Source organism: Vombatus ursinus, unplaced genomic scaffold (genome assembly GCF_900497805.2).
Source record: "Vombatus ursinus unplaced genomic scaffold, bare-nosed wombat genome assembly UNPS02014813.1, whole genome shotgun sequence".
In the NCBI taxonomy this organism is placed as follows: Eukaryota; Metazoa; Chordata; class Mammalia; order Diprotodontia; family Vombatidae; genus Vombatus; species Vombatus ursinus.
In genome coordinates this window covers 19,368,615-19,395,228 of record NW_020954591.1, presented here as the reverse complement: position 1 = coordinate 19,395,228, position 26,614 = coordinate 19,368,615, and positions in this window count along the sequence as shown.

Genomic DNA, 26,614 nt, shown 5'->3' with positions numbered 1-26,614 from the left:
GGAGGTATTAATTGCTTACCAAACTGAAGGTCTACAGAGCCATTCTCTCGACCACAATGTTGTATGTCTATGAAACCTGGACAATGTACTGGTGTCATGCCATGAAACTGAATTGCTTCCATTTGAATTGTCTTAGGAAGATTCTAAAGATCTGGCAAGATAAGGTATTGGGCACTGAGTTCCTTTCTTGAGCTGAACTGCTAGGCACTCAAATTCTGTTGCAGAGAGCGCAACTCCAATGGGCTGGTCACATTGTTCAAATGATAAATGTATGTTTGACTAAGACTGTTTTACAGAAAACTCATGCAAAGCAAGTGCTTACAAAGAGGTCAAAAGAAGCAATACAAGGACACTCTTGGGGTCTCTCTAAAGAACTTTGGTATTGATTGTGAGACATGGGAGACACTGGCACAGGACCACCCAGCATGGTGCACCTGCATCAAAGATGCTCTATGAGCAAAGCAAAATCACAGTAGCTCAAAAGAAGCATGAGATAAGCAAATTTAGAGATATTTCCTCTCTAAATGTTCACATGGACTATTTGTGCCTAACCTGTAATAGAGTCTTCCGTGCTTGTATTGGTCTGATCAGCCACAGTTGGACACACTGTACCTTGACCCCTACATAAGGATGTCATTTTGGTCCTCTTTGAGCACAAAGGACAATAACCATCTATACTGTTTTATGAGGTGCCTATGCTCATGATATGCCTCCATTCTCTTTAAGGTTTTACAAATGAGTTTAAATTCCATATGTTGCCATTGGCCTTGACTGCCATGTCTCTCCGTTAAGCTCAAATATTGTTTGGTTGAGGCTGTTTAGACTTTTTTGGTCTCCTTATTGTGTCTATTGCTGGTACTGAGGTATTTAATTAAAATACTATAGTTAAATAGAACAGATATTGTGTAACAAATACCCATGGCATGTACATGGACCAGGTTGTCTGTGTGTAACAGGGATACTTAGATAACTCTGGAATGCCTTACTCCACATTTCAGGATTCCCCCGTTGAGGGGATGGCTGAGGATGCCTACCTCCCTTTCTCCTGTCTTCAAGAGGATATATTTAAATTTTAAAGTTCTAATTCTTTTTTGAGGTTTGGTTAAAAGGCAATTTCTTTGGTCATTCTAGGGGAAAAGATTTCCCCTTTCCACATACCTAGAAGGTAAAAGCTTAATTTCATCTAATGTCACTCTTCTCCCACCAAATGCTTCTTTCACAAAAGATAATTACAGATAGTGAGCAAGCACATCTCTCAAAGTAAGTAGCAAAACAGTTCAGGGAAACCATACTATCAGTTTAGGTGATAGATCACACAAGAGACAGAGGTCTAAAATCTGGAAGTGAAATGAAATCTTAGCTCAACTGGAGAGAAAATAATCTTACCATATGAGTACACTCTTAGAAGTCTAGGGGTTGTAGGCACTGAGAATCAATGGTCACACTGGTATTCCAGCTCTTCCCCTCATGCCTATGAGCTCTGGGGGCCTCCTGTTCCCCATTCAAAGTCTTTGGATTTTCCTTTTGCTCTGTCTTTCTCTTTTCTTTCTGCTCCTCTCCCACAAATTTCTCAACCAATCAGGACGTTTCCCTACATGTATGCACTATCACAAGGGCTCTCCCTCAGTCAAACTTCTGGAGGATAGAGCTACATAAGTAATGACTGAAAAATTTTAGCCATGGATTGTGAACTCCATTATTTCTAAGTCCATGTATTTTCATAGACCATTTCAGGGGTAAGTTTAATTGAATTATAAAAGGGCTATTAGGAATTCTGTGTCTGCTTTTTCCTTTGATGAACCCTCCATACAAAGTGGGCTTATGTAGATCTTTTCATTGCTCTTTAGAAGCGATTAAAATTTCTTTTATATGATAGCAAAGATGTGTCTTCTACTCAAGCAATAACTCTGACTTGAGACTTCAAAGTGACCTCTACTCATTGTCTAACAAATTAATAGTTCAGTTCGTGTTTACAAAATTAGCAGAAATCTCCAAGTCTCCTTGAAACACAATATTAATGTGTGATGGCTACTTTAGTAAAAACCTATAATTGGTATCAATAAACCACTTGCTGAATATAATTTTTTCAGCTTTTTCAGAGTTAAGTCCTCATGTAGTTCTAAACTGTGTAGGAAAAATAGAAGTGATAAAAGAGAGCAAACTATAGTCTGAACAATGGTCAAAACCTTGCCATCTCTGTCTCTGCTAGATTCAGTTCTCTCTCCCCTGGCATCATATCTTTTTTCTATTTTTGAGGTAACAAGGAGGAAGGGGTTACTTTCTTAAACTTTTCTTCAGTAAGAACCTGCATTTCAATACATGCCACCATAAGGAGGACAAGCTTACTTGAGTGTTAAAGGTAGAAGTGGAACAATCTACAAAACATGTCTGAAAAATTAATGATCTGTTTCCTTTGGGAAGGATTTTTAAAAATTATTATTTATTTGTTTTTTAACATTTATTAAAATTTTTTTTTGAGTTCTGAATTCTCTCCTTGTCTCCTCCCCACCTCTCTACCCGTGGAAAAGGCAAGAAATGTGATATCAATTATATATGTGAAATCACACAAAACATATTTCCATGTTAGCCATGTTGCAACAAAAGCAGGAAATAAAAGAAAATGAAAAAAGATTGTGTTTTAATCTGCCGTCTGAGTTCATCAGTTCTCTCTCTGGAGGTGGAGAGCAATTTTCATCACAAGTCCTTTGGAATTGTCTTCGATCATCGTATTGATCAGAATAACTGTCATTCACAGTTGATCACTATCACAATATCGCTGTTACTATGTACAATACTCTCTTGATTTTACTCACTTCACTTTGCATCAGTTCATATAAATCTTCCCAGGTTTTTCTGAAATTCTGCTCATCATTTCTTATAGCACAATAGTATCCCCTCACAATCATATACCACAACTTGTTCAGCCATTCCCTAACTGATGGGCATCCCCTCAATTTTCAATTCTTTGCCACCACAAAAAGAGCTCCATAAATATTTTTGTTCATAAAGATCCTTTTCCTTTTCCTTTCCTTTTTAAAAAAATGTCTTTGGGATACAGATCTAAAAGTGGTATTGATGGGTCAAAGGTATGTACAATTTTATAGCCCTTTGGGCAGAGTACCAAATTGCTCTCTGGAATGGCTGCATCAGTTCATAACTCCACCCACAGTGCATTCATGTCCCCATTTTCCCACATACCCTCCAGCATTTGTCATTTTCTCTTTCTGTCATATTAGCCAATCTGATAGGGCGACTGTATCTCAGTGTTTTGATTTGCCTTTCTCTAATCAATTGTGATTTAAAGCATTTTTTTCATATGACTATAGATAGCTTTGATTTCTTTTCCTGAAAAGCTCCTGCTCATCCTTGGGGAATTGCTTGTATTTTTATAAATGTGACTTGGTTCCCTATATATTTGGGAAATGAGGCCTTTATCAAAGAAAGTTGCCGTAAAATTGTTTTCCCAGTTTCTTCATCTCCTTATAAGCTCTTTTCTGATGAATTCCTTTTGTGAATTTTTGTTTCTCCATGTTGCCTTGAGCATGGCAGAATCTGCATGATTGATCGTATCAGTGACTTCTAAAGGGCAGAAATTGTGTCATGTATGTTAAGTATCTGCGTATTTGAGTTCTTCGATAAATCAGATAACTTTGTTCTTTGACATTACATAAATCAAATAGTTTACACATATGTTTCAGATGCTTTAAAAAAGTCACAGTGTATTATCATTACTATCTTGTCATTTTTGTTAAAGTTACTCTTCAAAATTCATGTGGCCCTGGGATAATTAGTACAGTGCTGTTGTAATTGCTGAAGGTGGCATCTTTTAAAATGACTATTCCTTAATCCCTATCATGTGCATTCTTATCATAGTTCTAACTCTATTTAATAATAGTCCACATGGACTCATAGGATATTGGAGCCTCAAGGGACCCTTGATGTTGTCTCATCTAACATTTATCGCCCTTTGCAGTTTATAAAACTCTTTCCTCACAGCAAATCTGTGAGGTAGGTAGTGTATTATTATCTCCCTATTAAAGATGAGCAAACTGAGGCTTTCAGAGGTCAAGTAACTTGCTCTCGGACATTTGCTCAAGTAATGGAATTCCAATAGGAGTTTTTCATTTTAAGATCTTTGCTTTTTGGACCATAATGGGCTGTCTCAGCATTGCTACAAATAGTGTCAGATTACGCAGAGGCTATTCGGAAAATCCAAGAAGAGTATTAAATAGTAGCCAGAGCTCTCTAAGACCCAGAACAAGCTCCTTTTTTTTACATTTATTTTTTAAAATTTTGAGTTCCAAATTCTCTTTGTCCATGTCTTTCTCCCTTCCCCTACCCATTGAGAAGGGAAGCAATATGATACTTATTATTCATCTGAAGTCATACAAAACATATTTCTGTTTTAGCTATGTTGCAAAAAAGCAAGAAAAACCAAAGTGAAAAACAATATGCTTCAATCTACATTCAGAGCCCATTAGTTTTCTATCTGGAGGTGGATAGCATTTTTCATCATGAGTCCTTTGGAATTGTCTTGGATTATTGTACTGATCAGAATAGCTAAGTCTTTCAGAGTTAATCATTGTTACAATATTGCTGTCACTATATACAATGTTCTCTTAATTCTACTCACTTCGCTTTGCATCAGTTCATATAAGTTTTCCTAGATTTTTCTGAAACCATCTTTCTCATAATTTTTTAAAAAATTTCTTTCATTTTCAATTCATGGAACAAACCAAGGTTTTCGCCTAACACAGTACAATAAAAAAAATGATTGCATGTGAAACTTCAAGTCTACCATGTAACTTGCTATTCCCTTCAAATATACAACAATTATAATGTAAATTTCTTTTTCCTTTTTTTCTTCCTACCCCTTGAGATAACTACCATTAGATACAAATAGATACATACATACATATATATATATATATATATACACAATACATACATATATATGTAAAATTAATCTATACGTACTACTATTTATCAGTTCTTTCTCTGGATGTAGATAACATTTTTCTTCATATGTCCTTTAATTTTAATTTGTGTATTTATAATAGTTAAAATGACTTAGTCACTCAAAATCATTCTTAAAACAATATTGCTGGGGCAGCTAGGTGGCACAGTGGATAGAGCACCGGCCCTGAAGTCAGGAGGACTTGAGTTCAAATCCAGTCTCAGACCAAACACTTGACACTTACTAGCTGTGTGACCCTGGGCAAGTCACTTAAGCCCAATTGCCTAAAAAACAAAACAAAACAAAAATTTAAAAAACAATATTGCTGTTACTTATGCAATATTCTCTTCACTTTGCTCACTTCACTCTTCATCATTTTGTGCAAGTCTTTCCATGCCTTTCTAAGATCAATGAGCTTATCATTTCTTATAACAAGTAGTATTCCATCACAATACATCATATCTTGTTTAGCCATTCCCCAATTGATAAGGATCCCACCAATTTCCAGTTCTTTGCCACCACAGAGAGCTGTTATAGACATCTCATTCACATTCAAAGTTATAATTACTATTTGTGAATTTCCTTCCATCTAATTTTTACTCACTATTTTCTTTCTCAGCCTCTTTTTACGCTATCCCTGTCACCTTATCATCTCCCTCCACCCTCTCACTCCCTACTTCACTCACCCTCAAAGAGCTCCACCCCATTACCTCCCTATCCCCAACCTCAATCCACATAGCCATCCAAAAATCTTCCCGTTCTCTCGCCCACCCTCCCAAACCCCAATCCACAACCCATCTAAAAATCCCTCTCCCACCTGTCCCCCAGTTTTTTTTAATAACCTGAGAGTATTACATCACAATCATATATCACAACTTGTTTAGCCATTCTTCAAATAATGGGCATTCCCTAATTTTCCAATTCTTTGCCATCATTTAAAGAGCTGTCAAGTTCTTTCATTCAAAAAACATTTATTTTTAAAATTATATTTATTTTAAAATTTATATTAATATACAATATATTATATAATAATATAAATTAAGTATTAAATATATAAAATATATTTATATATTAAATAATATATAAACAACAAATTATTTATATTAGAATTGAAATATATAATTATTTATATTAAAATATATATTATATAAAATATAAATATATATTATATATGTAATAATATATATTTTTATTTTAAAAATTTATTTATTTTTAGTTTTCAACATTCACTTCCACAAGATTTTGAGTTCCAAATTTTCTCCCCATCTCATCCCTCCCCTCACCCCAAGATGGCATATATTCTTACCCCTTCCCCTAATTTTCCCTTCCTTCTATCTCTCCCCCCTTCTCTTATCCCCTTCCCCTTCTATTTTCCTGTAGGGCAGGATAGATTTCTGTACCCCATTTCCTGTATTTCTTATTTCCCAGTTGCATGTGAAAACAATTTTTTTAACATGTGTTTTTAAAACTTTGGATTCCAAATTTTCTCCCTTCCTCCCTCCCCATCCACCCTCATTGAAAAGGCAAGCAACTCAATACAGGTTATATACATGTGTAGTCATACAAAACACTTTCATAATAGTCATGTTGTGAAAAACTAACTATATTTCTCTTCATCCTATCCCACCCCCATTTATTCTATTCTCTCTTTTGACCCTGACCCTCCTCAGAAGTGTTTGCTTCTGATTACCCCCTCCCCCAATCTGCCCTCCCCTCTATCATCCTCCTGCTCTCTTGTCCTCTTCCTTCCCTATTTTCCTGTAGGGTAAGATAGATTTCCATACCCAGTTGAGTGGGTATGTTATTACCTCCTTAAGCCAAATCCTATGAGAATAAGATTCAATCATTCCCTCTCACCTTCCCCCATTTCCCCTCCACTGTAAAAGCCTTTTCTTATCTATTTTATGTGAGATAATTTACCCCATTTTACCTCTCACTTTCTCCCTCTCCCAGTATAATCCTCTCTCACCCCTTAATTTTATTTTTTAGATATCATCCCTTCATATTCAACTCATCCTGTGCCCTCTATCTATCTATCTATCTATCTATCTATCTATCTATCTATCTATCTATCTATCTATATACACATACATATAATTTTTCCCTCCAACTACCCTAATACTGACAAAGGTCTCATAGTTACAAATATTTTTCCCTGCAGGAATGTAAACAGTTCAACCCTAATAACTCTCTTGTGATTTCTCTTTCCTGTTTACCTCTTCATGTTTCTCTTGAGTCTTGTATTTGAAAGTCAAATTTTCTATTCAGCTCTGGTCTTTTCATCAAGAATGCTTGAAAGTCCCCTATTTCATTGAATGTCCACTTTTTTCCATCAAAGATTATACTCAGTTTTGCTGGATAGGTGATTCTTTGTTGTAATCCTATCTCCTTTGCCCTCCAGAATATTATATTCCATGCCCTGCAGTCCCTTAATGTAGAAGCTGCTAAATCTTGTGTTATCATGATTGTGTTTCCACAATACTTGAATTATTTCTTTCTGGCTGCTTGCAATATTTTCTCCTTGACCTGGGAATTCTGGAATTTGGCTACAATATTCCTAGGAGTTTTCCTTTGAAGATCTTTTTCAGGAGGCAATCGATTGGTGGCTTCTTTCAATTTCTATTTTGCCCTCTGGTTCTAAAACATCAGGGCAGTTTTCCTTGATAATTTCTTAAAAGTTGATATCTAAGCTCTTTTTTTGATCATAGCTTTCAGATAATCCAATAATTTTTAAATTCTCTCTCCTGAATCTATTTTCCAGGTCAGTTGTTTTTCCAATGAGGTATTTCACATTGTTTTCTATTTTCTCATTCTTTTGGATTTATTTTACAGAGTCTTGATTTCTCATAAAGTCACTAGCTTCCAATTACTCCATTCTAATTTTTAAGGAAGTCTTTTCTTCAGTAAGCTTTTGGATTTCCTTTTCCATTTAGCCAATTTTGTTTTTTAGGGCATTCTTCTCCTCATTGGCTTTTTGATCCTCTTTTGCCATTTGGGTTAGGCTATTTTTTAAGGTATTTTTTTCTTCAGTATTTTTTGGGGTCTCCTTTAGCAAGCTGTTGACTTGTTTTTCATGACTTTCTTCCATCACTCTCATTTCTCTTCCTAATTTTTCCTCTACTTCTCTTACTTGTTTCTCAAAATTCTTTTTGAGCTCTTCCATGGCGTGGAACTGATCCATATTTTTCTTGGAGGCTTTGGATGTTGGAGCTTTGACTTTGTTGTCTTCTTCTTATTGTATGTTTTAATTTTCTTGGTTACCAATGAAAGATTCTATGGTCTGACTCTTTTGCACCTTTGTTTGCTCATGATCCCAGCCAATTACTTGAGTTTTAAACTCTTTGTTAAGGTAGGTGTCTGCTTCTAGTGTGGAGAATGTACTGTCCCAAGCTTCAGAGGTTTTGTGCAGCTGTTTTCAGAGATACTTCTAGGGACCTGTAAATTTTCATTTCTTCCAAGGTGGTATGATAAGGGACGCGGTATTTATTCCTTTCCTGCCCTGTGCTCTGGTCTATGAGTGACCACAAGCCCTCTTTTCTGCCTTGGAACTGTGAGGAGATTCCCTCTCCACCACCACCACAGGCTCCACCACACCAGCACTCCTCCTTGCCCCAGGACCACCACCCAGAACTGTGACCCAGATCCAAGCATGGGCAAATCAAGAGAATCCTGCCTCAGTACCAGCAAAAGATCTTTGCCATCCCACTCTGATCAGCCACTTGATTCTTCCTCAGTCTGTGGGCCAGAGGCTCAGGAAGCAACCACCACCCCAGGGCCATGTCTGGGGACTGAGGCTGAGACTACGCTTCTCTCTTACCGCAGTCAGAGACTTTTGCCACTGACCTTCTAAGTTGTCTTTGGAATTCATGGGTTGAGAAGTCTGGAAACTACCACAGCTGCCCATGATTCAGTCCTCTGAGTCCTGCTCCAGGTTTGCTGAGGCCTGTTTCGACTGTGCGCCCATGCCAAACTGCTCCTCTCCCTTCTTTGTATGATATACCTTTCTGATCAACCACCCAGGTTGTCTTGGGCTGGAAATTTGTTTCACTTTGTCTTTTTGTGGGTTCTGCTGCTTTAGAGTTTGTTTAGAGCCATTTTTACAGGTATTTGGAGGGGTTTGGGGGAGAGCTCAAGCAAGTCATTGCCTTTACTCTGCCATCTTGGCTCCATCCTCAAAAAACATTTATTGAGTGCCCATTTTGTGCCTGATACTGCTAGGTGCTGGGGATACAGAGAAAAATAAAAAAATCTGTATGCTCTCTCAAGGAGCTTACATTCTATGGGTAGGCAACATAAACAAAGTAAAATTTAAAATATATAAAGGAAATTAAAAATAATTTCAGTGGGGGAGAACACAAGCAACTGGGAATATCAGAGAATAATTTACATATAAGATTATATATGAGCTGAGCTTTGAAGAAAGTACTTTCCAGGCACTGGGGATATCCTGTGCAAAAGAAAAGGAGGTAAGAGGTACAAGTTGTACGTAAGGAATAACAAGCAGGCCAGTTGGATTGGAATGGAGTGTGTCAGAGGGAGAGTAATAAACTTGGAAAGGTAAACTGAAACTAGGTTGCGAAGGACTTTAAATTCCAAACAGAGGATTTTATATTTTATCACAAAGGTAATAGGGATCTATTGGACTTCTTTGAGCAGGATAGTGATACACATAGATAGAGTAACTTTAAGCAATACGGGTTTCATGATTCCACCTAGAAAATAAATATGAATTTATCTCATGTTTATGAGTGGTTAAAGGGCTAAAATTGAGCAGAGCATGCTAATCATTACTGATGAAGACAAATCTATAATGACAGTCCCTGAAGGCTGAGGCTAGCTTCATGATCCATAGAAATGATTATAGAGATTAGTGTGTTGATGCCTCATATTGTATATTTAATTTACTTAAGCTGAAGTTATACTGTTTTTTCAGCTATACTCTTTTAGAACATAGAATTGAACAATAATTACAGCAAAAGCCCATTTTTGTACTTTTATAAGAATTAGGGATAAATACTGCAAGTGATAGCAAAATATAAAGTAAGCTAAATTAATAAAATGACCAGGACAGTGCTCATTTATCTTTTACTCAGTGCCCATACTTTATTATTTATTTATAGTAGAATGTAGGCTATTTGAGGACAAGGGCTATCTCACTTCTGTGGTTGTGTACCTACTACCTAACATAACACTGGTTATATAATAGGTGCTAAATAAATGCTTATTGATAGATTAGTTGATATTAAAGTGGTTATTTTCACTTTTCTCATGCCAGACAATTAATGTTCCTAAAGAAGATCTTTTGAAGGCTATTTTTTCCTCTTGTATTCTCCCATGGCGTTTTGCTAATTTTTTTTATTATTTCATTGTTCTTCTTTTTATTTATGTACATATTTCCTTTCTCTAAAGGGTCATTCTGGAGGGGACACTAGGTTCTTGAAGGCTTGGAGCAGTTGGGGAATAAGTTTTTCAGGATCTTGCCTATCTGGAAATCCTTTGAGTCTGGACCTGGCAACAGATAGCTTGACCAATGTCCTAGCTAAAATCAGAAAAACTCACCACCATTTAGCTCTGTAACCTTGTTGTTGTTGTTATTTGTCCTTTGTTCTCAAAGAGGACCAATGCCATCAAAACGGTGATGTCTTCATTTGCAAGTGAATTGGATTGAAGTGAGGTAGAGCTATGCAAAGTCATCAGCCCTACTCTCTCCTCCAGAGTCACTGGAGTCCAGTGGTAAGACATAGGTCAGGATGACTGGAGATGGCCCCAGCACTGAAACCTTCACACTTAAGATGAGGCCATGTGTTCTGAATCAATTGTGTCCCTTTCCATGCATTTTTTGGGGGTAAGGGCTGGGGGTAGACAGTGGGGGGGAGTGGGGATTAAAGTATGATCCCTCTAGAGACTCTAAGGGAGTTGAATCCATCTGTGTAGAGTGTCAAAATCATTCTATGGCTTAGGATCATTAGATCTCAGATTTATAGCTGAAGTGATGGCAGGGTTCAACTTCCTCATTTTATAGATGAAGAATCTTAGGCTGATGTAGGTTAAATGACTTTCCCATAGTCATACAGGCAGTAGAACTGAGATTTAAGCCTAGGTCTTCTTACTCCAAAACTATTTGCAACCAACCATGAAGACTTCCTTGATTTCTATTTGTTATTTGCATTGTTTTGATGTCCTAGTTAAATGCCTTTGCTATCAGATTAATGGCTCTTGAATGATTTGGTAATAGAGGGTTTTGTATTGCTGGGAGCTCCAGTTACGATTAGCCATGATTTGATTATTCAAAGCAACCCCATTGCTTCTGGGAAAAATAACAAAAGGTTCCAGATTCTGAATTCTTAAAGCTTTCAGGGTCCCAACTGCTGCTATGAAAAAAATGTTTCATCCTTCACACCTCCTCAGTGTCTTTATATGTAAGCTTTCTGGATTGAAAAGCTTTATAACTTGCCATACAGCAACAAAAAGTAAGAATCTTAAATGAGTGAACCATAATCAGCCAGCTGGCTTCTGAAAGGCATTTTTAGTGGAGACAAAACTTCATCGCTAAGAACTGGCCACACATTTTCACATTGACAATTCTTAGGCATAGAGTTTGATAAGTGTTTATTTGACCTGATATTTATTAGAGTGAAAATTTGTATCTGATTTATTTCTTGTCCCAAAATAATTTTTATTCATTTTATGTAGAAACCTCCTTTACAAAAATTCTACTGTGATCCATTATTGTGCCATGGAGGTGACCCTGGGTTCTTGAAGGCTATGCCAGAGGACTACAAGCTCTGGCAGCTTCCCCCAGGCTGGAAAGGCTTTGAGTAGAGTCTTGGCAATAAACTATGTCTCCTTTCTCAGGACCTGTCTAGCTAAGTACTAAGAAACTCATTGGTCTTAGGCTGGCCACTAGGTGATGAATTCTTTGGCCACAGAAACAGAGAAAAATACAAAATGGTCCCCAGCTCTGTGTAGCTCCCATCTACTTCTTCAGTAGTGGTGGATGGTGGTGTGAAAGAAAAGGGGCAAAGGGTGTTCATTCAGTTTAGCTGTGTTATGTGCTGGAGATAGAAAGACAAAACCAGACTACTCAAGAGTCCCCTCCCTCAAGGAACTCCTGTTTTCCTGAGGAAGGAGGGATACAACATTGAAACTGATAAGTAGACTACTTTTTTGGACTTCATCATCTCCAAAAATTCATCATTCTGTAAAATAAAATCAACTCTGAAATTCATGCCTCCTCAGATAATTTTCCACCCTGGGTGCATCACTGCATGACTTCATCATGCCCTTCATAGAGTAACCTCTCTACCCTCCCACTTTTCAACTTTTTAATTAATAATTTATTTATTTTTAGTTTTCAACATTTACTTCCATAAGATTTTGAGTTTTAAATTTCCTTCCCCTCCACTTCTCTTCCCCTGCCCCAAGACAGTGTGCAATCTGATAGAGGCTCCATTTATACCTTCATATTAAGCATATTTTCCCATTAGTGATGATGTAAAGAACAATTAGAACTAATGGGAGTAACCACAAGAATGAAGCAATGAAACAAAACAACAAAGGAAAAGGCGAGCAAATAGTATACTTCCATCTGCATTCAGACTCCATAGTTCTTTCTCTGGATGTGAATAGCAATTTCCATCATGAGTCTTTTGGAATTGCCTTAGATTTTTGTATTGCTGTGAAGAGCCAAATTATATCAAAGTCCGTCATCACACAATGTGGCTGTTACTGTGTACAATGTTTCCCTGATTCTGCTCATTTCACTCTGCATCAGTTCATATAAATCTTTCCAGGTTTTTCTGAAGTCTACCTGCTCATCATTTCTCATAGTACAATAGTATTCCATTACATTCATATACCACAACTTGTTCAATCATTCCCCAATTGATGGGCATCCCCTCAATTTCCAATTCTTTGCCACTACAGAAAGAGCTGCTATAAATATTTTTGTACATGTGGGTCCTTTTCCCATTTTTATGATCTCTTTGGGATATAGACCTAGAAGTGGTATTGCTGAGTCAAAATGCACAGTTTTATAGCCCTTTGGGCATAATTCCAAATTGTTCTCCAGAATGGTTGGATCAGTTCACAACTTCACCAACAACGCATTAGTATTCCAATTTTTCCACATCTTCTCCAACATTCATCATTGTCCTTTTTTGTCATGTTAGCCAATCTGATAAATGTGATATGGTACCTTAGAGTCATTTTGATTTGCATTTCTCTAATCAATAGTGATTTAGAACATTTTTTTCATATGACTATAGATAGTTTTAGTTTCTTCCTCTGAAAACTGCCTGTTCATATCCTTTGACCTTTTATCAATTGGGGAATTACTTGTATTCTTAAAATTTTGACTCAGTTCTCTATATGTTTTAGAAATGAGGCCTTTATCAGAGACATTGGATGTAAAAGTTCTTTCTCAGCTTCCTCCTTCCCTCCTAATCTTGGATGCATTGGCTTTGTGCAAAAACTTTTCAATTTAATGTAATCAAAATTATCCATTTTGCATTTTATAATGTTTTCTATCTCTTGTTTGGTCATATATTCTTCCCTTCTCCATAGATCTGAAAGATAAACTATTCCTTGCTCTTCTAGTTTGCTTATAGTATCAGTCTTTATATCTAAACCCTGTACCTGTTTTGGCTTCATCTTGGGATAGGGGGTAAGCTGTTGGTCTATGCTCAGTTTCTGTGATACATTTTTACAGTTTTCCTGGCAGTTTTTGTTAAATAATGATTTCTTATCCCAGAAGCTGGAGTCTTTGGATTTATCAAATAGTGGATTTGCATGGTTATTGACTGTTATGTCTTGCATACCTACCTTATTCCAATGATTCACCACTCTATTTCTTAGCTAGTAACAAGTAGTTTTTGATGATTGCTGCTTTATAATACAACTTAAGATTTGGTACAGCTAGACCACCTTCCCTTGCATTTCTTTTCATTAGTTCCCTTGATATTCTGGACTTTTTGTTTTTCCAGATGAAATTTGTTATTATTTTTTCTAGATATATAAAACAATTTTTGGTAGTTTGAGTAGTATGGTGCTGAATAAGTAATTTAGGTAGAATTGTCATTTTTATTATATTCTTTTTAGCTTTTTTAATGTGTTGTTTCCACCATTAGATGCTCCTTGAGGTCAGGGACTTTCTTTTGCCACTATGTGTGTGTGTGTGTGTGTGTGTGTGTGTGTGTGTGCATGTATGTATACACTAAGGTATATATATGCAAATAAACCTACATAAATGTGTATGCATACATATGTAGGAATAAATAAAAAAGGATAATTTCAACAAAGGATATTAAAATGATGCTCAACTGCTTTATCTCTCTTTCAAGCCTCATTGATCCCAACTGTCTCAAATAAACAACAAGTTTTTCTGCATAATCAGGAGTTGATGATAATTCAGAATCTTTAGGACACCTGTAGTGAAAAGACTAGTAATCAAAGAGTTAAGTGGCAATGTTATTGAAAAGCAATAGAATGCACATCCATAAGGACTTAAATTACCTTAAAGACTTAAAAGGATTGAAGGACTAATGTTGTTTAGCCTGGAGGAGAGACAATTTAGGGGGAACATAATAGCTGTCTTCATGGATTTGAAGAGCTGTTATGTGGTAGAGGGATTAGGCTTGTTCTCTTTGGCCCCAGAGGGGAGAATGAACACCAAGAGTTGGAAGTTACAGGAAGCAAGTTGAGGCTAAATAGAAGGAAGACCTTTCTAACAATTAAAGCTGTCAGTGGAGGTATTCAAGCAGAGGTTGAGTGACCTCTTGTTAGGATGTTACAGAGGGAATTCATAAACTGGATTACCTAAGGTCCAAGGTCTCTTCCAACTCTGAGATTCAATGATTCATTGAATAAAATTAAAGCAAAAACCACCAGTCTTCCTCAAATTAAATTAGCAAACTTGGAAGCCTTCAAGTATTGCCTGCAAATACACATTGGTTAGTAAGAAGAAGACATTCCATATGTCACTTATCTTCATGTAGGGACGAAACTGAAAAATACCTATGTGGGAGGAAGTATGGAATCACAGAAAGAATCGGAGAATCAGAGGATGTCTGAGTTAGAAGGGATTTCAAGATTGTCTTTTTGGAACCACCTCCATTTTCCAGGTGGGAAAGCTGAAGCCCAGAATTATAACATGACCTATCCAAAGTCACAAGTATGTTGGGCCAGACAGTAATCATTCTGCCACTAACTATATACGTGACCTTGACCACATCATTACAAAATAAGGGAATCCATAACAGTAGCAAACACATCTGGTGGCCATGTCTTCACTGTTTCATGCCTTCTTTAATACTAATGATTAGAGTATCATTAAATAATGTAAACTCTATATTTCATTTGTTAAATAATCTCACATAATTTAACATATTCACCTGGTTGGATGAAAGCCATTGTAAGGTTGCATTTTGCTAGAAAGAATCTTTATTGATGAATTGGTTTTATAATCAACAAATAAATACAGAGGAATCATGTTTTCTTCAACTTTCAGTCAAAAGTATGCGTGTACAATTGTGTGAGTACATGAAGATATGATCTGCTGTAAAATACTGTTTGTGAAAGCTTGACAATTTCTTTCAAGTATTTTACAATAGAATATTAAACTCTTTGAAGATAGGAACTCTTTTGTGTCCCTAGCTCCTAAAGTAGTGACTAGGACATAATAGATACATATTTTGTTTGATGTGGAAGATTCCAATTGATTGGAATGATAGATGATATAATTATATAAAAAAAAGGGATTCAGAGGACATTGTTAATGGCTGACATGCTTACATTATCATCTATGAAGTATCTAAGATACTTTGGAGATGTTGCTAAACATTCCCTGTAAATGTTATCAAACTAGGATACCCTGGCTGGATAGAATCTTTACAGTAACATAATTGACTAAAAAGTGAGAAAAGACCTTGTCCTACTATATTTATTTTTTTGTGGATTATGGAAAAAATGACTTGCTAAAACAAAAGTCTCAAAGGCTCTCTTACAAGAAGATAGCTCCCAACCATATACTAAGATCACACATAATTCTTTGGGAGATGCAAATACAAAGATAACTTTGTTTACCAATGTTCTGATTATCCATATTGGGCTAGGCATCAGCTAAAGATATATAATCTAGCATTTATGCAAAGCTTTAAAGTTTGCAAAGCCCTTTAACATATTATTTTATTTGATCCTTACAACAATCCTGTGATATAGGTGCTGTTACTTTCTCCATTTTACAGATGAGGAAATAGTCTGAGAGAGGTTAAGTGACTTGCCCATACAGTTATTAAGTATCTGAGGAAGGATTTGAATTTAGTTCTATTCTAAGTTTAGCAGTCTAACTATTATGCCATCCAGCATACCAGAGGGATCACTGAAGGTGCTTGCCTCTGAAATATTGTCCTGTGTAGAATCCAAAGTCTTTGATGTTGAGAACTCTTCAGATGCTGCAGTTTCCAGACAACTTTATGTTAGTTGCATCAAACCTCAAAATCCTATAGAATATTTCTCAATGAGGTCTATGGATACTGAAAAAAAAAACAACCAAGAAACAAAAACAAAACCAGATGCCTAATGATCCACAGCAGAGAAGCCAAATGGCTGTCATTCAGCCTATAGAATGAGGTTGGACAGCCAGTCCATTGAATTAGTTTATCAATACATTCACTTGGCACTTGAGATGGAAAATTAGCTAAACTCTGAATTGAAAGGAGCAAGCATTTGGGAAAATGTGTCATGTTTACAATGATTACAAGCTGTTCCCTGAAACTAAACTCATCTTTTTAATTCCAACATTCATTGATGCTACAAAAATGGAATGTTAATAGCTGTGAATCTTGGTATACCATTACTTCTAAAAAAGCCAAAATTTCATTTGACCCAGAGAGAAATGGAGAGATACATGATGGGAATAAACAGGCATTAGAATATTACAGTTATAACTTTAGCATCAGAAGTGATATAAAAGATATCTAGGAAATACATGATCAGAAAAGAAGGTGTGCTGGTTATGTAGGAAGTTCAAGAGATAAACCACAGATAGCTCCCAAGTATTCTGGTACTCATAAAATATTATAAGTCAAAGGAAAAGGCCTTTACCATCATGGGTATATACCCTTTGGAAGATTTATGAGAGAATATAAACAAGAATCACATGGGATGAAAAGACATGGTTTGTTTGCCTTCTGCATCATTACAGGGGATACCTATATTGGTGATAACACAGATACATAAAACTATGGGAGTGTGATGGTCCAAGGACTCTCTCCATGGTACAGAAATACCTGTAAGTAACTTTTGGCACATAATTGTGTTCAAACTTGCATGTAACAGATTTGGGGATTCTCTTTTGGCTCATAGGTCCCATCATTCTTTTTCCTTAAAGTGAATGACTAAAGACTGAATGTACTCATCATTACCTCCCCCGGTTCTGATGATAATTTTAAAAAATGTACCTCTCACCTGTCCCCTTGCCAATGATCAAGTGCCAGAGGCCCTCTAGTGGCCCAGGAAACTCTAGTCATATGCTCATGGGAGCCTAGGCAGGGAGGGGATGGATGGGGCCAGGATTCAGAGGTATGAGTGGGTAAGAATGTGGCATCATGTTTCTACTCACTCTCTAGTTATAGCAGTTTCTAGAGTGCCATATATGGTTTGAGTTGTCCAAGTCTTTTTTTTTTTTTAAAGACTTTCCCCCCTTAATCCCATGAGCTTGGGCTATTGAGACTTGGTGGGCTTTCCAGGGGGATGAAGAAGAAAAATGCTGCTCAGCCATTTGGGAAGGACAATGTGGACTAAAAGAAATCCTTGCATAGCAAAAGGAAGTTCCCATGCCAAGCCCTTGGGAGCCCACTGGACCTATGCACTGTGGGAACTCATGATTCTTTGTGTTAACTGGGGCTGAGTGATTCTTGCTGCATTCTGGGGCTTCTACATGCACAAGGGCTTCAGAAATCTTCACATATCTCTCATCATGGAATAAATTGTTTTAGAAAAGGTAGATAATAGTAGGTAGACATAGCTTAAGATTATTTTACAGATTTTTTGAATCAAACTAAAAATGGTTAGCTCTTGGTAAAGGAGGTCCTTCAGCCTTATATAAGGTGAGCATTTGTCATGATTAGTGTGAGGTAGATAAAGATGAATGTATATAGGATAGATCCCTATTCTCTTTTTTACTCTTGCACTGTTCATCTGCAGAGCAAGCTAGAGTATCCCATTGAGGGAAGAATTTATATCTGCTTCAAACAAAGGGCTAATATGTGCTCTAGGTCCAGGCTAAATTGTGCAATGTGGATGGATTTCCAAATTGGATTGCATCTAATTCAAATGACATTAGTTCATGCTCTGGTATCCTGGGTAATTTGGTATTCCAAACAGCTTCTTAATAGGATTCCTTTTTTATGGTTGCAGAGATTCCCCCCAGTCTTCCATTTTAACTTCCTGCTACAGCTGTACTATATTTTTTCATTGTTATCATCTGTTGTAATTGCTGGGTATTAAGAGATTGTGTGGATGTGTTATGAAACTAAAATGTATTGTGTGTATATTCTTTTTCTCGTGTTTTTCCCCCTGCAATGCTTTAAGAAATGTCATTTCTCTCCTGTCAAGTCTCTAAAGGGCTCTTTGCAGCTAATTTAAGCTGTTAAAGTCATTCTCACTCCAATACATCTGTTCTTTTTAGGAATATACATATGTATGTTGTTTCTATTTAAATTTGCTTAAGCTGAATGAAAGTTTCCCACACAATTAAAAATGAAGAAAGGCCTTTTTGTGGTTCTGGACCGCTCATCCATCCGTTTACCAGAGTATATAGTACACAGTACATCCCAGTATGAATTCTTTCATACAAAATTGATCCCTCAGTTTACTGTAGTGCTATTCTCTGTAGTAGTTTAACCATCAAAGATACATGATTTTGTTGATGTGGGAATTCCTACCAGTAACATAGATCACAATCCCTCTAACTCTTAATAGAATGTTGTAGCATTAAAAAAATCATTACACGGGAGGTAACTTTCTAGGGATAAGTGTCTTTGAACTTATGGAGGTTAGTACTAAGATGACAAATACCCAATTCTTCCACTTGACCCATGGTTGAAGCCTTTCCAACTTGGTAAAACTAACCAGGATTTGTGCTCTGCTGGCATAATTTTTGAGAACCCAACATTGTTGCCATGCCATTAGGGTCAGACTTTGGAAGATGTTACTGGTATTAACTAGGATTAAAATTAAAAAAGAGAGGACTACACAGAGAAGGGGCAAAAGAAAAATGTTCATGAAGAATTTGAAATAGGGAAAATAGCTGAATCTGATTCAGTGTAGTTTAATGGAAGATGCATTCAACTGGGGGGGATGTGTGTCAGAGTATTTGTGCTGTAATTATAACTGTCTTATTATGTGATCTTAGGAATGTTACCTCCTCTGTTTAAATATTAGTTTCTTCAAGGGTAAGTAGGTATTGCAATAAATAATCTTTAAGGCTTTCTACAAAATGGGGGCACCAACACATTCTCTAAATGGCAGCTAGGTGACACAGTAGATAGAGTAGGTTTAGAGTCAGGGAGACCTGAGTTCAAATACAGCCTCAGATGCTTACTAGCTGTGTGACCTTGGGCAAATCACTTAATCTCTGTTTGCCTCAGTTTCCTTAATTTAACACTTACCTCATAGTGTTACTGTGAGGATCTAATGAGATAATATTTGTAAAGCACTTAGCACAGTGCCTGGCATATAGAAGACACTATATAAATGCTAGCTATTACTACTACTACTACTTCTACTGCTACTACTACCACTACTACTACTATATCACAAGGTTGTTTTGAAGAAAGTACTTATGAATCTTAAAGTGCTAAATAAATGTGATTGATGATGACTATGATAATGATGAAGATGAAGATGATGGTGGTGATGATGATTGTGGAAAATAAGAGAAACCCACAGCAAAATAAAAGGTGATAGAATATGAAAGAGAAAAAGTCTGGGGTAGGCTTAAGTTCAGTGAAGGTCAACTTGGTACAAATTCTAAGAAAAAAAGAGAAGGGAGACTAGAATGTAAGTGAATATAGAACACTGATGATATCTTTTATAATATCTTGTATGATAGCCAGAGCCACAACTTGAAATTCTTTAATCTGGGACAAAAATAATTGAGTAGCAGTTGGTTTTAAGAGTGGCAATGGCAGCACAGAGGACAGCCCATGCTGGTGCAGGTGTCATCATTCTGAAAAAGGGGCACTGTACCCTTCAGAGTTGAGTCTCTGCTCCAGAAGGGGTTGGTGTGGAAAAATGTCTCCTGGGAGAGGACATCTCGGTGACAAGATACCAAGGGTGGTGGCCTGAGGATGGACAATAGAGCAGTGTCATGCCGCATAACATAGGCCAGAAGAGAGGACCATAAGACATGGATACAGTCTCAGGATCACCAGAGGAAAGAAGTATTCCCCTGGGTATCAGTTACGTGGGGAAAAGCACAGGTTGCTCATCCATCGTTATGGTGTTGATGATAATTAGACATCATTTAAAAGTTCAGATATATAATATTTTGTATAGTCATAATCATGGAATATATGGAAAGGCATCCTTCTGTTGCTTAGATTATCCAGATAATTGAAGTAGTCCAGGTTAAAAAATACTGATTGTCAAGGTTGCTTAACTTTAGTACCTAAATTTATTAGATACATTAGAGCCACAGAATCCCAGGGTTGAAGGGTTCCTCAAAAGTCATAAATGAGTATCGAATCTCCTTTCTACTGTTTCAGATGAGTAGTAGTCATTTTTAACCTGAAGACCTCTAGTTAAAACTAACCCACATCTTCCCAAGGCAGACCAGCTTCTGGATAGTCCCAATTATCAGGAAGATTTTCTTTGCATTTAGCCTAAATCTGTTTTTCTGCAACTTCCACCATTGCTCCTAGTTTTGCCCTCTTGGGTTAATCAAAATGAACTTAATTCCCATGATGACCCTTCAAATGCCTCATGCCATCTATCATATTCCTTTATTTCTTCTTTTCTAAATGAAATATTCCCAATTTCTTCAACTGATCTTTATGTATCACATTTTCAAGACCTTTCATCATCCTATTTACATTCTTCTGAACTCACAGAATCAGAGAATTTGAGAGTTGGAAGGGACCTCAGTAAACACTACTCAAAATCATCCTCAAAAAGACCTATTCCAGATTGTCAATATACTTTCTTAAATGTGGCAAGAACTGAATAGACTACACTTCAATATTTCAATATATGTGTGAACCCATTGGTAGGGATATTCCCTCCAGTATTGCAAACTGAAACATATCTATACCTCATTCTATATTATTCTAGTCTCTGATTTCCCATAAATTCTTTCCAAGTATTCCATCCAGTATTCTAAGGGTCCTCAAGATCTCTTGATATTATGTGGGTTCTAGTGTTGTATATGGGTTATCCAATTGTTATCCTGTTCTCTTGACAGGACTGGCCTATTTCCATTTGTGGCCATAATAACAATAGTAATGATAATAACTTACTATGTGCCAGGCACTGTGTTAAGCACTTTATAGTTGTTATCTTATTTAATTCTGACAACGACACTGGGATGTAGCTGCTATTATTATCTCCATTTTATGGATGAAGAAACTGAGACAAACAGAAGCTAAGTGACTTTCAGAGTCACGTAGCTGGTAAGTATCTGAGGTCAGTTTTGAACTCAGGTCTTTTATTTGATTTTTGAACTCCAGGTTTGATATTCTATCCACTATGACACTTAGCTGCCCCTATCATATATCTCTTTTATATTTTACCACAAGTATATATAATCTCTCCTATAGACACTATAGAAATATTTTTGTCTTTAAGATGGCTTTGGAATCTTTGACAGTGATAGTTGAACTGACATTCATTAAGTAATAAGTGGGGAAGAAAATGACTTTTAACTATGACCTCTGAGAATTCTTTTGGGAGATGGAAACTATTAGCCATAAGTTATAAAGAGATTACATTTTAATCATCTATGAAGAAACTATTTTCCTGTTATGGTTGAAGATGGACTTAAAACAGAGAGAATGAACTAATTCCCCCAAAACAAACAAATAAGATAATTCTTGAGAAAAGATTTTAATTTTCATCCAGAGAAGCTAAATGATAGGACTGTATTTCAGAAGTGAGGGGAATTTATGAATAAATATGATGGCTAGAGGTTATTTTGGGTTTGTTCTTTTTCACAGTTAAAATATTACAAACAATTATCTATGTATTTGGGTTATTATTTCTTCTCCTATCAATAAATTGTAAAGCCAATAAGTCTGATGTTTATTTCAGTTGAAAAGTTAGGGCTTTTAATCTCTTTATATAACTATATCTATTTCAATGGGAGAAGAGATCTCACTAGTTCATAAAATAAATAGGATTTAACAAACCATTGTGGGGCTTCAGTGCACTGATTAATGAATGAATAAGAACTTGACATTTTAGTAATTAATAAAGAAATATCCAAACAACTCTTGATTACCTTAGGAGTCTGAATAACTGGACTAAATATAGTAAGGAATCAAGAAGCAGGCTGAGTAGTGACAACCTTACCTAGGCTATAAATAAGTGCAGTCAACCCATAATACCCCTGCTACATTATTTTTATACCATATTTTGCACACAGTACACAGCAATAGGCTACAATCTATTCACACTCATCATGTATTTCTCTATTGCAATTTTGATCTCTCAGAGATGATAGTATTCCAGGATTCATAGCTATATAGCATCACTGGAGAAATATTACTGTTGAAAAAAACAGGATTGTGTTTCAGGTGGAAGTTCAGGGTCAGGAAAAGTGCTGCACAATTTCTCAAATGCAATCCAACCTGCTGTCTTCTATTCTATTAATTCTGAGACCAGTTTACCAACCACCTGCAGTATCTGTCAATGTGTTAATATTAGCTCTTCCTCTCAACTTTTTCCCATTTGCAACTTTACCAGGCATGATATCTATGTGATTGATAATGGCCTTTAACCAAATCATGGCAAGGGCAAAGCCTTTCCTCACTGAATCCATTCCCAGCCTGGGTCTGGCCATCTATAATCTTTCTTCTTCCTTTTCAGTATATCTCAACTTTGCAGCATGGATGAGAAAACTGGCTATCTTACGCCTGTGTAGGGAGGATTGTTGCTATTTACTTGATGCTTGAATTTATTGACTAAAGAAGGTGAATGCTTTGAGGAATAAAGTTTAAAAATTATGGATTTTAGTCATATAAGGAGCCTAACCTTTATGGAATTTCAAGTTTTCAGAATTGGCGAATTAGGACACTAGTTCCATTCTATGACAGTGGAAGACTTAAGCTTGACTTCATTATGAGGAGTCCTTATGTTTGTTATTACCAAGTCATAGGATATTACAGTGTACCCTAGCTTGATTAGAGTTTGCAAAAATCTAATAAAAAGAAAAGGTGAGAAACAAAGGGATGGGAACCATACATGTAAAATTGAGGAATTCCCAGACATTAGAGAAATTCCTTTGGTTTGAGGAAGGAAAAAAGATGGGTTGTTGTGGGGATGGGTGGTGGGCAGGGAGAAAGGCAGGAATCTTGGTATTGATTGAGAGTACTGTCAAAACACTCAGTATTTCCAAATTACCAGCTGCTACAGGCCTGGCCAGTTGCCCCATCAATAATTTTCAACTTAGTCTCTTGAGAATTTTTTTCCTATGGTAATAGAATCCTAATTTTTTTTAAATGAAAGGCAATGGAAAACATTGTTTCTTTTCCAGAAGTGCACTGTATAATTTTGCTGAAATGCACTTATTCTATATGGTGCCACTTCAAACTAATTCTCTGCTTTTAGCATTTATACTTTATTGTTATGCCACCTTTTAGTTATCTCTGTAGTCCAGTCTATAGTTTTTCTTTGCAATCTCTCAGTTTTGTTACTCTTTTCAAAACACCCACTCATTTGCTTAGATGTACTGAATGATTATATTGATTACGGAATCTCTGTCTCCGTCCCTCCTTCCCTCCCTCTTTCCCTGCCTCTAACATGGAGCAAAGAGATCAAAAGCAAAATCTTTAGTTTTTTTCCCATCTCTAAGCACCCCCAGTCACCATTAAGTTGAATGAACATAGTATTGGCTCATGCCATCTACTTCCTTGGAGCATCTGAAATGTCTTCAGCAGGTGTCCTAGATTGGGTGGAGTGAGTCAGTAGGGATATGTATGTGTATGGAGTGTAGTGTGGAAGTGCAGAGGAGGTTCAAATGCCTGAAAATCATCAAGTACCATTTATTCCTCAGGAAGGAAAAATATTCACATTGAAACTATTTTGAAGTTGTACATATTTTCTTTCTTTGGTCTTTTCTGTTCTCCTCCTTTGCTTCAGAGGAAGCCAAAAAAGTGACAGATATTGTTACATCTAGAAAATGCTTTATTCTAGGCTGATACTTAAAAATAAAAATCCCTTGGAATATCAAATAAAATTAAATTTGAGGGTCTCTATCATTTGTAAGAGTCACCATGGAGACAGCATGCATGGTCACCATGGAGACTTCCATCTACTCTGAAAATATTACCATTTAAAATTGGATATGGGTGCATTTATGAGAGGGAAATGTACAAATTAGTAAGGCTATCCTTGTGACTAGCCTTATGAAAGATAGCACAGAGTAGTGTATAAAAAGCTGGCCTTGGAGTCAAGAAATTTGGGGTTCGAGTTTTGTCTCTGATTCATCCTTGTTACATGGCTCTGGGCAAGCCATTTAGTGTCCCAAATTGCTCTCTGTGGTTGTTAGTTATTGACCTCATGCCAGTCTCTATTTTTAGAGGGAGCGTCTGCATGGAGAGTTCCCTATATCAATGAAATCACAGGTCTGGTTCATTTCCTTCCCATGTAGTTGTGATTTTAGTTGTTTGACTGAAAGGTACCTTCAACTTCTGGCTGGACTTTCTCACTTCTTGCTAGGTTAACTGGCGGGCAGAGTGGTTGCCCATTGAAAGGGGTGTATGGAAAACTCTCTTCCTGGCCATGTCTCGTTGCAAACCAGTTTTCTGAGTTTTTGTATTTACTGAAGCTGTCCCTGGTACTGACAATTGCTTGATAATACTTTGTGATGCATTTAATTACACTTGTGTATACTTCAAGGTTCTGTGACTTCGTCAGTGTGAAAACTCAGGCCACCAACATAGTCTGTAACCCCTTTACATTTCGGTAGATGATCTTCTAGGAATTCTGTGGCTGAAAAATTCAACACCCTGCAGCCAACTTGATCATAAACTTTGCTAGGCTGGCTCTCAGTTAATAGATGTAGTGCTTATTGCTATGTCCATCTTCAAGGCCCTTGTATGTTGGTAGGAGCTAACAGATTTTTGCCTCCCATTAACCATAACCTTTGAGAATCCAGGGTCACCTCTCAATATGGTGAGTGTGAAATCAGAGGATGACTTTGGAGAAAACTTGTATACATTCTTTGTGATAGGTATGTACAAAATCGATTAACAGAGGGAAGGGAAAATGATAACATTTTCTTCTTAAAGGTAATATATTGAATAGTTAACATGATTTAGTCTGGTGATTAATTGATGAATTTTGGGAAGCCAAAGTTAAAAGTAGATGATCCTCAAAACAACCCTCTAAGATAGATATTATTATCATACCACTTTACAGATAAGGAAACTGAGGATGAAAGAGATTAAGTGACTTATGTAAGGTCACATAGCTAGTGTTTGAATCAGGATTTGAACTCAGGTCTTCTTGATTCCAAATCTAATACTCTAACCACTGTGCCATTTAGCAGCTTTCACATCTAGTGAGTGAGGGGTATTGAGAAGTTATTTAGCATCTAGGATGGGAATTATTTATGAATAAGTGGCCACCAAATGCTGCTCTTGTTATCTTGTTTTTTCCCCTCATTCTTCCTGAGACTTGTATTGATGACTCAGTTTTTGATATGTATAAAAATTCAAATAGGGAATGGGAGTTTCACAGAATTTGGGGCCATCTAGACTAACCCATTTTTGACCAGGAACTTATTCATTCAAATTAGTGTTGCTCCTATCAAAGTGACTCCCTTGGGAGGCAGTAAATTGATTTGAGCACTACTACTTTTATTTCAGTTTTGGAGGCCAGCTTTTAGAATGTCCTTTGGAATAATTTTAATAGTCAAGTGAGAAAATACTTTTCATTAATTTAAAATCACACCTTACTTTTAACCAAACAGAATATTACTCAGTTCAGTAATTGACCTTATTCACCAGTCTTGGGTTCAAATCAGCTGATAGAACTGTAGATATTTAGCTTGAAGATTTAGGGGAATATGCAATAGATGGCCTCAAGTATTTGCAGGGATATCACATAGAAGAGGTATTAGCCTTATTCTGCGTGGTCCCAGAAGATAAAGTCAGAAAAAGTAAATGAAAGCTGTATGAGACAAATTTAGGTGTGATGTAAGGAAGAACTTCCTAAGTGTTAGAGCTATCCAAAATGATAGCCATTTGAGGTAGTGAGATCTCTCTCTGCCCCTCTATTAGAGGTCTTCAAGCAGAGACTGGACAATCATTTGTTGGGCATATATAGTAGAGAGTATTCTTATTTAGATGTGGGTTAGGCTATACCTATTCTATTGCCTTCATTTCTGAGGGTCTATGATCTTGTGAAATGCCTTTTGACTGCTTTCAAAATAGAAAC